Source organism: Myotis myotis, unplaced genomic scaffold, assembly GCF_014108235.1.
Source record: "Myotis myotis isolate mMyoMyo1 unplaced genomic scaffold, mMyoMyo1.p scaffold_m19_p_10, whole genome shotgun sequence".
Lineage (NCBI taxonomy): Eukaryota > Metazoa > Chordata > Mammalia > Chiroptera > Vespertilionidae > Myotis > Myotis myotis.
Genome location: NW_023416314.1, coordinates 68,690,209 through 68,704,883, shown reverse-complemented (window position 1 = coordinate 68,704,883; position 14,675 = coordinate 68,690,209). Strand labels below are relative to the sequence as shown.

The 14,675-nt window shown below is 52.1% G+C and overlaps 1 pseudogene; it reads right to left on the bottom strand.

Moving 5' to 3' along the window:
- Window positions 1-12,767: 12,767 nt before the first annotated feature.
- LOC118665499 lies at window positions 12,768-14,038 on the bottom strand (annotated as a pseudogene).
- Between the last annotated feature and the right edge of the window lie 637 nt (window positions 14,039-14,675).

Genomic DNA, 14,675 nt, shown 5'->3' with positions numbered 1-14,675 from the left:
TACCCCTTGTATTCACTAGGCACTGGGCACTGTTCTAAGATTTTCACTAAGACAAACTTAGTGAATAAGCATGTGTTTAAAGAATAAACAGCAGGCACTCAATAAATGCTGCGCATGCTTGTTGATGGTGCTGCTGTTGTCAGACTTGCTGGGATTCTGGCATTTTCCTGTGGACACTCCAGGGCCTCCACCTGGGCACGCCCCCCCGCCCCCCCCAGACCCACGCCCCAGGATCTCCTGGGTAGAGAGGAAGGGCAAGGGGTGCTGGCCCTGGAGCCCGAGCCCCTGTGGAGCCCCCGCATCTCAGCCCCGGCTCCACGGGGAGCCCTGCGGCCGTTCCCTGCCTGTCAGTCAAACCCAGAGCTTGGAAGTTCAAGCGTGGCCAAAAGGAAGCAGATTTCAAAACACACCTCTGCTCGCTGCTTTCCTCCCACCCCCTCGTGGCCTCTGCTCCAGGCTCCCCGGGGGCTCCGTTGCCCCGGGCCTGTCCCAGGCAGAGCTGAAACCATAAGGTTCTGAGGCAGAGGTGAGGGTGGAGGGGTAGGGCTAGGGGATGGCTGTGAAGAGGGAGGGAGGGAGACGTACCAGCCAATGTTCACAGGGTCCCATGCCTCTCCGGAGACTGCTCCTGGGGGTGGAGGAGGAATCTGGGTCAGATCAGGGCCACAGCTGCCCCTTGTCCAGGGAGGAGGGGCCCTGAGGGTGGCAGGGAAAAGGGGCCTGACCCCCCAAATCAAAGAGGCTGGGGGTCTTTTTATCACTCTGTCTCTGCACTAGCACAAGCCTCTGCTTCTAGAAGATTCTCCAGAGCATCTGTTGAATAAATGAGAAGTGAATTCCCACTAAGAAGAAGCTGGCCTGACTTTGACACTGATGGTATAAGTGGGGATAGGGCTGGAGGGGACCCCTGACTGCCCGACAAGAACCAGAGCCCAGGCCGCCTCTTTCCTCTGTCCGCTTCCTCTCTCTCTCTCTCTCTCTCTCTCTCTCTCTCTCTCTCTCTCTCTCTCTCTCAACAATGGGGTTTGGGTCACAGAACTTGGGATGGCATCCTGACTCTGTGCCTTCTGGCTGCGTGACCCTGGACAAGCCGGGGGGGGGGGGGGGGCTCACTTTCCCACCTGTGACACCGGAGACCAGCCCTCCACAGTGGCTGAAGGAGGCCTGCAGGCAATGACCTTGGGGAGCTGGGGAATGAGCCAAAGGCCTTCCTGTGGGGTTGTCAGTGGAGCCAAAAGCATGGCCAAGGGCTCTAACCAATAGCCACTGCTCCTGGTCATTTCTTTGCAAAAGCAGATGGAAAGGAGGCATGGCCGGACCAGTTCTGGAAGGTCTGCCTTGATGGGGGAGTTTGCCCTTCCCGGTGGGTTTGTGCGTTTGACTGTTTCTCCTCCCCAGCACTCCCTCCCCGCTCAAAGCCCAACCGTAAACGCGGTGACAGCCAGGCCCACACTGCTCACTTTATTGCGGTGTTGTTTTCCATTTGGGAAAGCTCTCTCCATGATGTGCCTGAAATTTTGAAGAAGTGAGTTAACAGATCGATGATGTCTTTACTGTCAGGACACTTCCTGAACGAGAAATAAAAGGCTCTGCTGAATTCGATACAATGACATGGGGCGGGGCTGTTCCTTTCCCAGGATGAAAGCCCTGTTCTGTGGCTCATTGGAGGGGGTGGGGCCAAACGTTTTGAAGCTCACAAGATTCCTCTGAAAACTCAGGAGACCAGCTTCCTGAAGGCAAGAGAGAAATCCCTGCCCTCCTGGGAGCGAAAAGCTAGGCCCCTGGATGCCCAAGGCGTGCCCACCTCTGGCCCTTGCCTACTCCACCCTCCCCTGTTCTGTGAACTGGGAGGAGACAAACTCAGTCCCCCCCCTCTCCCCCCAGCAGAGTGCCACTTCCCTTCTCCAAGCCCCGCCAGCCCGCGCCCTCAGCTTCATGGTCCCAGTGCCCCCCACGCCCATCTTGTTGATCTTTTTGAGTCTGAAGTGTGTCTATGATTCATCAGAAGAGGCAGATGGCAGGGTGGACTGGAAATGTCTGGACTTGAGTCTCTGTAGTCTCCTCGCTGCTGTGTGACCTTGAGGAAGTGACTTTACCTCTCTGTGCTTCAGTTAGTTTCCTCAGTGATAGAAACACCTAGCACAGGGCCTGGTAGCTTCTGTTGCTACTTAGTCACTTCCCTGGTCTTGTTACCACCAGGGAAGAAGCAAGCTTGGGGGAGAAGAAGCCTATGAGATACTGGCAGCAGAAGTTTCCTCTCAGGAGGAAACAAATGACGGGGATGGTCACACCTACTATGTGTCAAGCATACAGTTATCCTTATTTTACAGACTCAGAGAGGGCAAGTGACTTGCCCAAGGTCACACAGCTAACAAAAGACATTCAGATTCATACCTGGGTCCCTCAGGTTCCCAGTTCATGCTGAGTTTACTCCACCCTTGAGGAGTCCTCCCCCAAAGCTGTCACAGAGTGAGTCTGGACTGGAGGGGGCTCCAAGAGTGGGTGAAGGCGGGAGGGAGGGTGGGATCGAGGCAGAGGCTCCCACAGCAGCGGCCCTCCCTCCGGCAGCCACTGCGGTGTTATGGGGAATCTGCGTCCCTGTCAGTCATGTTCTGGGCGGTCCTGCTTTCCCCGAGGGAAGCCCCATGTGTCCTGGGAACATCTTGTTGACTCTGACACTTGAATGAGGTCTGTCTCCCAGGGTCCCAGTGTTTCTGACTCTTTCTTATTTCCTACGAGAGGCCTGGTGCATGAAATTTGTGCATGGAGGAGGAGGGTGTCCCTCATCCCGGCCCATACACTCTCCAATCTGGGACCCCTTGGGGAATGTCCGACTGCCGGTTTAGGGGCCTAAACCGGCAGTCGGACATCCCTCTCACAATTTGGGACTGCTGGCTTCTAACTGCTCGCCTGCCTGACTGCTTGATTGCCCCTAACCACTTCTGCCTGCCAGCCTGATCGCCCCCTAACTGCTCCCCTGCTGGCCTGATTGATGCCTAACTGTTTCCCTGCCGGCCCGATCACCCCCAACTGCCCTCCCCCGCCAGCCATCTGTGGTGGCCATCTTGTGACGACGTTGTGTTACGGCACCTAGGCTTTTATTATACAGGATTGGTGGATTTGCCTTTATATCCCAACCCCCTGCCACTTTGAGCTTCTATGTTCCATTTCTCTCTGCCACCTTGGTCCCCACAAGGACCCCAGAACAGGAAGCTGGGGACAGCCGAGTTCACAGGCCCACTTCCTCTGCACTGTCGTCAGGGACGCTGGGAGGGGCTCCCATGATTTGGGACTCCCGGGGGGGGGGGGGCGGGTGTGAGGGAGGGCAGAGGGGGTTGGCTGGGTGGGGAGGAAAGCCGCAGGCATCCCTGACTGATCACAGGGTCTAGGAGCAGTGAGGGGACCCTTGGGCCAAAGTTGCACCGCAGCCAAGGACAAGGGAGGCTCAGATCTCAGGCTCAGCAGCACCTTCTCTCACCCCAGGCGCCTGGGAAGCAGCCAAGATATCAAATCCCTTTGTTGGGGTCCCTCCAACCGCTGTGCTCTTCGAATGAATGGCTGCCCTCCCTGCGCCTTGTTCTTCCTACGTGAACCCCTTCCCTCCCCAACCCTCTCTAGTTTCATCGTCCTAATCTTTCCGCTCAAATAGGCATGCCTCCTGATGCTCTCCCCTCAGGCAGCCCAGCTCGGTCAGCAGTGAAACTCCAGCGAACCCAAGAGGGCAGGCCGTGTGGCTGTGTGGCTCCCTTCCTCCCTGAGCCATCCTCCCAGCTCTGTTGTGGAGGCGACCTGTGTCTCTGGGCAACGGCCAACCCTGGGGACAAACCCGGTTCTACTGCACCCAGCCAGCCGCCTCGGGCACGTGTCCTGGTGCGTGCAGCGATGACCAGCCTACTTCATGGGGCTGTTTGGGACATAACCTGCGCTGCCATGGCCCGAGTCATCCCTCCTCATGCCCAGCCACCCCCAGTGCTGAGCAAACGCCAAAAGACCAGCCTCTGGTTTCAGACCCAGTCGCGGGGGGCCCCGGGGGACATGACTCTACACCTTTGTGACTTGATTTCCCATCTGAGTAATGGAAGTGTCCCTCCTCTCCACTCCACCCATCTCTCGAATTGCCTAGACCAGTGGTTCTCAACCTTCTGGCCCTTTAAATACAGTTCCTCATGTTGTGACCCAACCATAAAATTATTTTCGTTGCTACTTCATAACTGTAATGTTGCTACTGTTATGAATCGTCATGTAAATATCTGATATGCAGGATGGTCTTAGGCGACCCCTGTGAAAGGGTCGTTCGACCGCCAAAGGGGTCGTGACCCACAGGTTGAGAACCGCTGGCCTAGACACTCCAAGGAGCCTGCAGGAGAGGGTTTCAAAGGCTGTAGTCTGGGGAGGTGAGGTGAGGGGGTGGAGAGGAGAATAGTCAGCCGGCCTGGCTTGGAGGTCTGAGGAGGCTGAGGAGGTGGGGAGGGGGCCATGGGGCAGCCCCGCCCCCTGCAGGCACATGTGCAGCCCCATCTGGAACAGCCAGACCTCCAGCACGCCCCCACCCCGCTGGCTGCCTTCCCTGCCACCCCCGGATTTGTACCCATAATCTGCATATTTAGCAGTTCACCACATCGCAGGCCAAACCATAAATCCTCCTCCTCCTCCTCCGGGGCGGGAAAGAGCTCCCCACACCCTGCAGCACCCCGAGGCCTGGCTCCTGAGAGCCCGCTCCCCAAGCCTCCCGGCGGGCAGGTCCTCAGGTGTCCCCCGGCTTCCAGGGGCTGAGCCAGGCAGCTCAGAAATCAGAGTAACAAGATAATTGCAAGAGAAATACAAGGGAATAAGAACACTTTCCTTTGACCAGCAGGACGCTCCATGAGATGACCTGGGCAGCACCTTTCTCCCCGTCGTGCAGAGGGGTGACCTGAGGCTCAGGCCAGCCCCCCGTCACTCAGGGCCCACTCGGCAGCAAAGCCAGGCGAGGCTGCGTGTCCCGAAGGCCTGACCAAGGCAAGTGAAGTGCTAACCCTCGAGTCTGGAAGCAGCTGGAAACTATGGGCAGACCAGAGAGTGCGGAGCCCACACATGGCCTCCGATCCCAGCCCTGCCCCAGCCAGAGGTGTGGCCACGGTCCTGGGCTTGACCCTCTGAGACAGGTCCATCCCCCCTCGCTCCCGGCCCTCTCCAGCCTCCTGATTCAGCCCCCAGCCTCTGCCTTCCCTGCCCCAGCCCCACAGAGGCAGGGCCTTCACTGTCACTGATTCTCTTCAATGCAATGCCAATGGACGCCCTTAGAATGCTGCCACCAAGAAATATGCACAGCGGACGTCCTGGTGCCCGTAAGCTGTCCTTGAACCCGATCTCTACCCTGAAATGCCAGCCATTCGCTGTTCTGAGCTCCGTGTAAGGACCAGCCGCTCCGTGAGCGCTCTGTGGAGTGCCCCTTCAGTCCTGACCTAGCCCTTCGGAGAGGGAGGAAGACGATGAAGATGCTGAAGACGGTGTCGGTGAGCAGCTGTACTCCAGCCAGAGCTGTCGGATTTGGGCCCTGCGCCTCCACCCCACTCTGGAGAGCCCACGGCCAGGGGCGTCCGAGGGAGGAAGGAATACTCTCGCTTTCTGCTTTAGGGGCTCCTGCAGCTCGGTCCCCGGGTGGCCTAACCTCTCCCTGTCCCAAAGGGCGTGCCCACTTCCAATTTTCACACCCACGGCCTCCACTGTCCTCTGTCCGGAGGTATCTACTAGTCACTATAGAGATCTACCAACAGGTGACCTCCCTCCATGGCCTGGCTTGTGCCATGGGCTGGCCGGTCTCTCCCCAGCAGCACCGGGTGCTCGGCCGGACAGGACACGGTTCCAGGTCTTCTCTTCTCTCTTCTACTCCTTCCTCTAACAAGCGCCTCACGCCAGGCGCTGTTTGATGAGGGAGATAAAGCCACTTTAAAAATGCCTCAGGCTTATCCTCTCCAGCCCAGGTTGCCCCTGCCCACCCCCCTTAAGTGTCCACTCCTGGGTGAAGTAGAAATTTAGGACAAAGATGGAAAAACCACACCTGGAAGCCGAAGACCAAGGTGTAGGTGCTCACCTTGGCATTAACTCGTGTGACCTTGAGCGGGTCACTCGACTTCTGGGGGTCGGCTTCCCCAGCTGCCACATGGGGGCCTGGACTCCAGCCAGCAGGCAGCCTCGGAAACTCGGGCCCCTCCTTCCTAATTTTTGTCCTGTTCACCTACTCCCGTAACTTTATTAACTGAATATTATTCTTTAAACAAAGGCACTCCCCCCAGTTAAATACATTTGTTTTAAAAGGAAATTTTAAATCACTTCCACAAATGAAAAACCCAGTATCCCTTGCCATAAGAAATAAAAGGTAACCAGAAAAATAAATACAATGAAGACAAAATAACGTTAACAGCCTCCGCGGAAACTGTTCCCTGCCAAAGGCTGCGGTCCCAACGCCTGCTCTCCTTCCACTCATTCATCTACTAAATATTCCCCGAGCTCCTTTCCTGGGCCGGGCATTGTTCTGGTTCCGGAGATAAAGAAATTGGAGAGAAATAGACAACGTTCCTACCTGTTGGAGCTCATGCCCTGGTGGAGAGGGGACAGAAAATAAGTACAATAAGCACAGTATGGGAGAGGCACATGCTATGGAAGAAAAGAAGCCAATGGAGGAGGGGCCATTACTTTACCCAAAATGGCCAGGGAAGGTGTTGCTGTGAGTCTGAGCAAAACTCTGAAGGAAGCAAAGGCATGAGCTATGTGAGTAGCTACGAAAAGAGCATTGGGTCTGAGAAAAAAGCACGTGCAAAGGCCCTGGGGCCAGAGGAGTGTGATCATGTGTCTGAGAAATCTCGAGGAGCCCGAGGTGAAGTGAGCTGGGGGGTTGTTGCTCAGTGGGGCCTCCAGGGCTAAAAAGTCAAAGACATCAAAGCTTTGAGCTCACTCTGGGGCTGCCCTCAGAGTAGGGAGGCAGACCCCAAACTCCTCTTTCCAGAAGAATCCAGGCTGGGGGAGGGGTTGAGGGAGAGGCCCAGAGCTGGGACCAGGGTGAGGCAAGTTGGTGCCCAGGGCACAGAACTGAAGGAGGCACTCCTGGTAGGTGGGCACTCGCACACACGGAGAGAAGCACCTCCTTACATTTTGCTTCCTGGTGTCCGGCTTGCCTCACCCCAGTCCTGGCCCTGATCTGGGATCCCACTGTCTCGCTTCACCTAAGGCAGAAGGAACCTCCCCACCGCTACCCCCCCCCCCCCCGAAGCTCAGTACCTCAGGCTTGCTGAGATGACACTGCTCATGAACAGGGTGCTGCCTCCTACTCTCTGTACGATCTTAGGTCAGCTCCTCCCCTCTCGGAGCCTCAGTTTCCCCATCTGTGAAAGTGACACCACATGAAGCTGCCACGGTATCAGGATCACTTGGGGCTCATGCAGGGGTGGGGTGGGGGAGCCCTACTTATTTCAGGTCTCCACTCCAAACCTCCCCCAGAATCTCAGGGGGAGGGCCCAGAATCTATCTTAAGTTCATGGGCCATTTGCTCTGTGAGCTACTTGGAGCTTTCCAGCTCTGACTGTCTTTGGGTTTATATACAGACAGTCCTCGGGTTACATCAGACTCGACGTATGTTGTTTCGTGGTTACATCGCCATCTCCCATTTACAATAATAAAAGCATAATATGCTAATTAGACCAGACAGCCAAACAACCTTCTGGACGACCTTCCGCACGAAGTCGGGGCTGCAAGGGCCAAGCCCCTTGCACGAATTTCATGCATTGGGCCTCTAGTTTATTTATTTTAAAAAAAACAGGTTCTGTCATTTCGACGTATGTACATATGTGCTTTAAGTTTTTTACTATTTATTTACCACAAGTAAAGATCAGGAATTGTTCTTTCTTTTAATTTTTTTTTTTACTGTTTCATTTCATGACTGCTGTGTATGTGCTCCATGTGAGTGACGTAGGTGCTTATGTAGGTGGGTTCCGACTTACGGAAAAAATCGCGTTATGTCGCGCCGTAGGAACGGATCTCCGACGTAACCCGAGGACCTACTGTGCTCCAAGTTAGAGAAAGATGCCATTGGTGGGTTCGTTCATTCATGTATCCTTCCAATCAAGCAACACATATTTCTTGAGCGGTTACTGAGGACCAGGACATATTCTAGGTTCACAATCCTGTATTCACAAGGTGCACACACTGGTGGGGGGTGAAACATAAGAAACAGGGCAGAATGGTTTAGATGACAAGAGCTGTGAGGAAAGACCCTATGGTATGAGGCTGGAGGAGGGGCAGGGCTACCTTAGGGTCCTTATAGATCAGTGATGGTGAACCTTTTGAGCTCGGCGTGTCAACATTTTGAAAAACCCTAACTTAACTCTGGTGCTGTGTCACAGATAGAAATTTTTTGATATTTGCAAACATAGTAAAACAAAGACTTATATTTTTGATATTTATTTTATATATTTAAATGCCATTTAACAAAGAAAAATCAACCAAAAAAAAGGAGTTCGTGTGTCACCTCTGACACACGTGTCATAGGTTCGCCATCACTGTTACAGATGCTTCCTTGAGAAGAGGCATTTGAGCTGGCACCTGGATGACATTCTCAAGGAAAAGGTGCTCCAGGCAGCATGAACAGCCAGTGCAAGGGTCCTGGGGCAGGAGCACATCTGGTGCATGTGAGCAATAGATAGGCCAGTGCAGCAGGAACATGGTGAGTAGGGAAGAGGAGGAAGTGACAGGGATAAAGAACAGGGGACAGGGCGTGCAGGGTGAACCTGGACAAAGTGTTCAGCAGGTTCTAGCAGGACGGGATCTTCTTCAACAGATGACTCTGATACTGGCTGGCAACAAACTGGAAGGCACAGTAGAATCAGGGAGGCAGCCCCAGTTACTCAACTGAGATGGTCTGGTGGCTGAGCTGGAGGTAATTACTGGTAAATAGCCTGCCTGCAAGCTATGCAGAGCACAGGTAATTCCTGTTGTGTCCACACGGTGGCAGAATTCCAGCGAGGACAGGAGAAGCCAGACACCTGGTCAGGCAGGGCTGCTTGTGGGACCGATGGGCGGTTCGGCTCCAGGGGGCAGCCCTCATGCTGCATTCCACGTGAACAGTGCCTACTGGGGTTGTACAGTGCACGGTCTGGCCTGGAGTCTATATTCTGCTGTGCCTGGTGGTGCTAACCAGTAAGTGGGACTGAGACAGGCCTAACATGGCCCCTGTCCACAGCAACCAGCACCTCTGAAAAGCCCAGACTCGAGCTGGCCTGGCCGGGGCTGAAGCCTGTCTCGGCTACAAACCAGCTGTGCAACCTGGACATGCTGCTTCCTCTCTCTGTGCTTCAGTTTCCTCCTCTGTCAAATGGGGCCGGTAGTAGCCCCACCTCACAGTGTTGCTGGGCAGATTACATCAGCTAACATGCAAAAAGCGCTCGGGATCGGGCCTAGGTCATTGTTAGTTCTCACCACATGCGAGCTTTTACACGTAGTGAGAACTCCTTTCCTTGGCAAGTGAGCTGGGAAAGGGTTCAGCGAGTGGGTGGAGAAGGTCCCCATGACCCGGGAGGCCTGGAGCAGATGGTGATGGCTGAGCAGAAACCGGACAAGCAGAGGAGAGGGAAGGAGTGGACTCTTGATTTGCATGGAGGCAGGGCCAGGGAGGAACAGCAGCAGTGGGTGGGTGTTTGTGGGAGGATCAAAGGGGCTGGTACCTGGAAGGGAGAGTTGGGTGAGGAGGTGTGGAAGGGGAGAGGTTAGGCACAGGTCCTGGGGCCAAACTGAGGAGCCTTGAATGCTGAGAAGAGAAATTGTGATCTCTCTCACTCGGAGCCCCTGGGGGGAAAATAATAAAATGATTAAATAATAGCATATGTATAAGGTGTTGTACATATTATCTCATTTAATATTCCAAACAACCCTCTTGTTATCAACAACTATTACTATCTCTGTTAAGGATGAATCCCAGGCTGGTGAATTTTTCATTTCAGTTCCACTCAGAGAGGCAGAATCGGTGAGGGGGGAGGTCTGCAAATGCCCTGGCCTTCTCCAGCAAATGCAGGGTATTTGCTTAGAAACAAACAGAGAAACAAGAAAGCAAATCAAACCCTTTTCAACTGTCAGCTAGGGTCCTGTCATAGCATTATGGCTCCCACTTGGCAGATGAGGAAACTGGAGCCCAGAGGGCTAGATCTAGAACCCACACCTTAAGACTCCACTGCCCATGAGGTCTGCTATGGTGAGGCTTTGCACACCCCTCCCAGTGCCTCCTGCTGAATGCAGCCCCAGCCCACCCCTGCCCCATCTGCTGGGTCAGCAGCATCCTCAGGTATCACCTGCCCCTCCATAGGCTTGGCGCAGTGTGCAGGCCTGGAAGTGCCCACTTTTAGGGACAAGTGCGACACCTTGTGGAAGCGTATGAGCATGGCATCCTGTTAAATGTTATCGGCAGTTTCCTGGAAGGTGCCTGGGCATATTCACTCCCTCCCTTCCTTCTTCTCTGGGAATATTTACTGAAAGCCTACTATGTGCCAGGCACAGTCTAAGGCAAGCATATCAAACTCAAAGGCTAGCACGGGCCAAATAAACGAGGCATGTGGCCTGTGGGCCGTGATTTTGACATGCTTGGTCTAAGGTGTTATAAACACAGAACTAAATGTGATCCTTTCCCTAAAGAAACTTCCAGCATAGAAGAGGCATTTCCCTCAAGAACCTTGCAGCATCAATATTGTTATATTTTGTAACAATCATTGCAATCACCATTATCAGCCACTATCATCAATGTCACCACTGCTGTCATCAATGTCACCACAACACATCACCATTCTCACCATTACTGTTACAATCTACTATCACCATCCTCATACGACCACTACCATACCCATTGCCTTATCATCATCATCTTCACTGCCACCATTATCACTGCCACCACCATCAGTGTCCCTATTAACAACATCCATTTATGTAGTTCTTCTTTAACTTCATTAATCAGGGTTTTGTAGTTTTTCTCATAGATTTTATACATGTTTTTTAGATTTATAACTACATATTTCATTTTGGGGGATGCTATTGGAAATGCTATTGTGTTTTTAATTTCAAATTCCACTTGTTCATTGCTGGTATATAGAAAAGCAACTGACTTTTGTATATTAATCTTGTATCCTACAATCTATCATTACCTAACAGTACTAGGAGGTATTTTCATTATTATTCCTAATTTTCTACATAAATGATCACGTCATCTATGAACAAAGACAGTTTTATTTCTTCCTTATCAATCTGCATACATTTTATTTCCTTTTCTTGTCTTACTGCATTAGCTAGGACTTCCAATGTGGTGTTGAAAAGCAGTGGTGAGAGGGGACATCCTTGCCTTGTACCTTAGTAAGAAAGTTTCCAATTTCTTACCATTAAGTACAATGTTAGCTGTAGTTTGTCTGTGAGTGCGTGTGCGTGCACGTGTGTGTGTGTGTGTGTGTGTATGTGTGAGTGTATGTTTGGCAGATATGCTTTATGAGGTTGGGGAAGTTCCCCTCTATTCCTAGTTTACTGAGAGTTTTTGTCATGAATGAGTGTTGGTTCTTCTTCCTCAGGAATCCAGCCTGGTGGATACTTTTTCTGTCTATTGCTTTTCTGCATCCGTTGATATGATCATGTGACTTTTCTTTTTTCAGCTTATTAATGTGATGGATTACATTCATTGACTTTTGAATGTTGAAACGGACTTACACACTAGGATAAACCCCACGTAGTCACACTGTATAATTCTTCTTACACATTGTTGGATTTAATTTGCAAATATTTTATTAAGGATTTTTACATCTAGGTTCACGAAGGCTCTTGGCCTGTAGCTTCCTTTTCTTTCTTGCAACGTCTTTGGTTTTGGTAGCACAGCAATGCCGGCCTCCTAGAATGAGTTAGGAATGATTCCCTCTACCTCCTTTGACTTTTATTTATGGTGAAATTTAGAACACACATACACATGTATATGAAAACGTATATGTCCACCATAAGGACAATATTAAAAACAAATGTCTGTCTACCCAAGCCAGGAATTGTGACCTTGGGGTAGTTATTCAGCCTCTTTCTTCTTTTTCCTCACTTCTAAACTAGCATTAATCATAACAAACATATTGAACCTCAGGCCTATTTCAAGTATCAAATAAATTACAGCATGTTAAAGGTTTAGCACAGTCTCAGGGCCTGGGAAGGACTCGTTAATATCAGATATCACTATGACCAGGTCTTTAATTTTATGTATAGAAGCATGTCTTAGCCTAAAAATCTAATCCATGCCTCAAGTGTTACACCGTGAATTTTGCATAATGAGGGACTACATTCTTCTGTGTCTACGTGGCAAAAACAATGCATTCCTAACCCACCCCAAATTCCCAACCAAGTCCCCAATTATTATTTAAACATAAAGTGGCTGAAACACCAATTGCCTAATTACTCAACCCCGAATGGACTCGTTGGTGTGCCTGTTTGTCCGCTGGGCACAGACTGTGTGGCGGGTGAAGGTTGTCAGTCCACCACTCAACCATTTCTCTAGGTTTTTAACAAACATGTCATGCTCAGGAAATGTGGTAATGCATTCCAGAACCAACGGCACATTTATAGTGTCCTCTACCTTTTTATTCATAAAAATATGTGTGTGTGTGTGTGTGTGTGTGTGTGCCATAGATGGAGGCACATGTGTGGAGCGGTGAACAGCTTTATCCATACATTTTTTCTTTTATTTTTTTTCTAGTTAAACAATGACTTTATTGCTTGAGTACGTAGACATTTTATGCAACCAAGACAGAGGCTGTGGATGGACTCACGTTTCCAATGAGGGGGGAGGGCTCGTTTGGTCTTATAATACTGAGCCAGCTGGTAAATACAACTGTGAATAAGATGGCTCTCGATCACAATGCAATGGAATTAGCATTCTTATCTTTTCTGTTCCTCTCAAGATGCTTTCGAACAGCAACTGCTTTTTTTCCCCTCTCATATATATGTTTATTGATTCAGCTCAAATATATTTTTATTGATTTCAGAGAGGAGGGGAGAGAGACAGAGAGATAGAAACATCAATGATGAGAGAGAGTCACTGATCGGCTGCCTCCTGCACACCCCACACTGGGGCTTGAGCCCGCAACCACCGCATGCGCCCTTGACCAGAATCGAACCTGGGACCCTTCAATCTGTAAGCCACGCTCTATCCACTGAGCCAAACCGGCTAGGGCCGCTTTCTTAATTAACTGGTAGAGGTCCTCAGGACGATCAGGCGCAAGTCCTTTGGACTTAAGAATTCTCAAGATCTCATTGCGTGTTACAAAGCGTCCTTGCTCGACGCCATGTGGGTCTCCCGGGGTCGCAGTAGTTTGTGAGGGAGTCGGATCCTTCTTGGCCAGCTTGTAGGCCTGCTCCTTCTCCTCATCAGATGTCCACTTCCGCCAGGTGGGGGCGCTGCAGCGGGGAGGCAGGGCCCCCTGCGACAGGCCCTTCCTGGGAGCGTGCCGCGCCCCATGCTGGCAGCAGACAGGCTCCAGAAAGGAGGTCCATTCATGTCTTCATCGCCAAACGTTTCTATTCACAGATTCGGTTTTCTGGGTCCTTGGCTCCCCTTCTTTCCCCACAGGCTTTTCCTCTTTTGTGGAAAGCATTTCCAATGAATAATGCGAGGGAGGCCAGGGAGAGGGCGCATGGCCCATTATGCAGCCTAGAGGATGGGCGTGGGTCTCCGGGAAGAGCCGCTGAGATGCAGCGACACTGGGTCCCCCCACAGCATGGACGTGCTCCGGCCATTCTTCTGCTGAATCACCGGGGCAGGCTTTCTGTCCCTTGGAGTGAATTGGGGTAAAGATTGTTAAAGTCAGGGTGTGTACCCTTTCTTCAGAAGAAATCTGGTGCCGATAGAAACAGACCAGTTGGGAGCGGCGCTGCGGGAAGCGGGCCCGGAGCCCGAAGGTCCTCCCCTGGGGCCCCCGCTGGACTCCAGGCCGCCCACCGCGATGTGAAGATGTACATGGACATCACGCTTCCTGCGAAGCGCACCGGGCCAGATTGCTTCCATGTTTCCAGCATCGCACCGGCGGCCTAAGGCCCGGGACTCCGGTTCATGCTCACTGGTGGGAGCCTACCTCCGCTGGGCTTTTTATGGGCACGACTTCCCTCTCTCTTTCCGTCCTGGCTCCCCTGTGCAGTTGTTGGGGGTGTTTTCCAGTTTCCTCTCATTGTGATTGCTGACAGTGGTCACAATCGGGAGATGTGCCCTGGATGCTCAGGAACCACCTTGGACTAGTGCAGCGGCCTCCTCCCTGGGCTCCCTCCCTCTAGGCTTGCCTCTCCAAGGCCTGTTCTCAAGCGGCAGCCTGAGGAACCTGTTGAAACACAGTCAGATCATCCTGTTTCCCTGCTCAAATCCTTCCCTCTGACCCAAGCCCACGCCTGTCAGACGCTCCATCATTGGGCCTGTGACACCTCTCTGGCCACATTTCCTACTACTTTCCCTGCGTGCAACCTGTTCCAACCTAGCTCGGCCTCAGGGCCTTTGCACACGTAACCCCTCTGCCTGGGATGCCCTTTGCTCAGGTAGCCTCAAGGTCTCGCCCTCACTTCCTTCAGGTCTCTGCTCACATGCCATCTTCTCAGGCTTCCCTGACCTGTTATATGAAACAGCTTTCCTCTTGCAGAAACTCCCTACCTTTTAT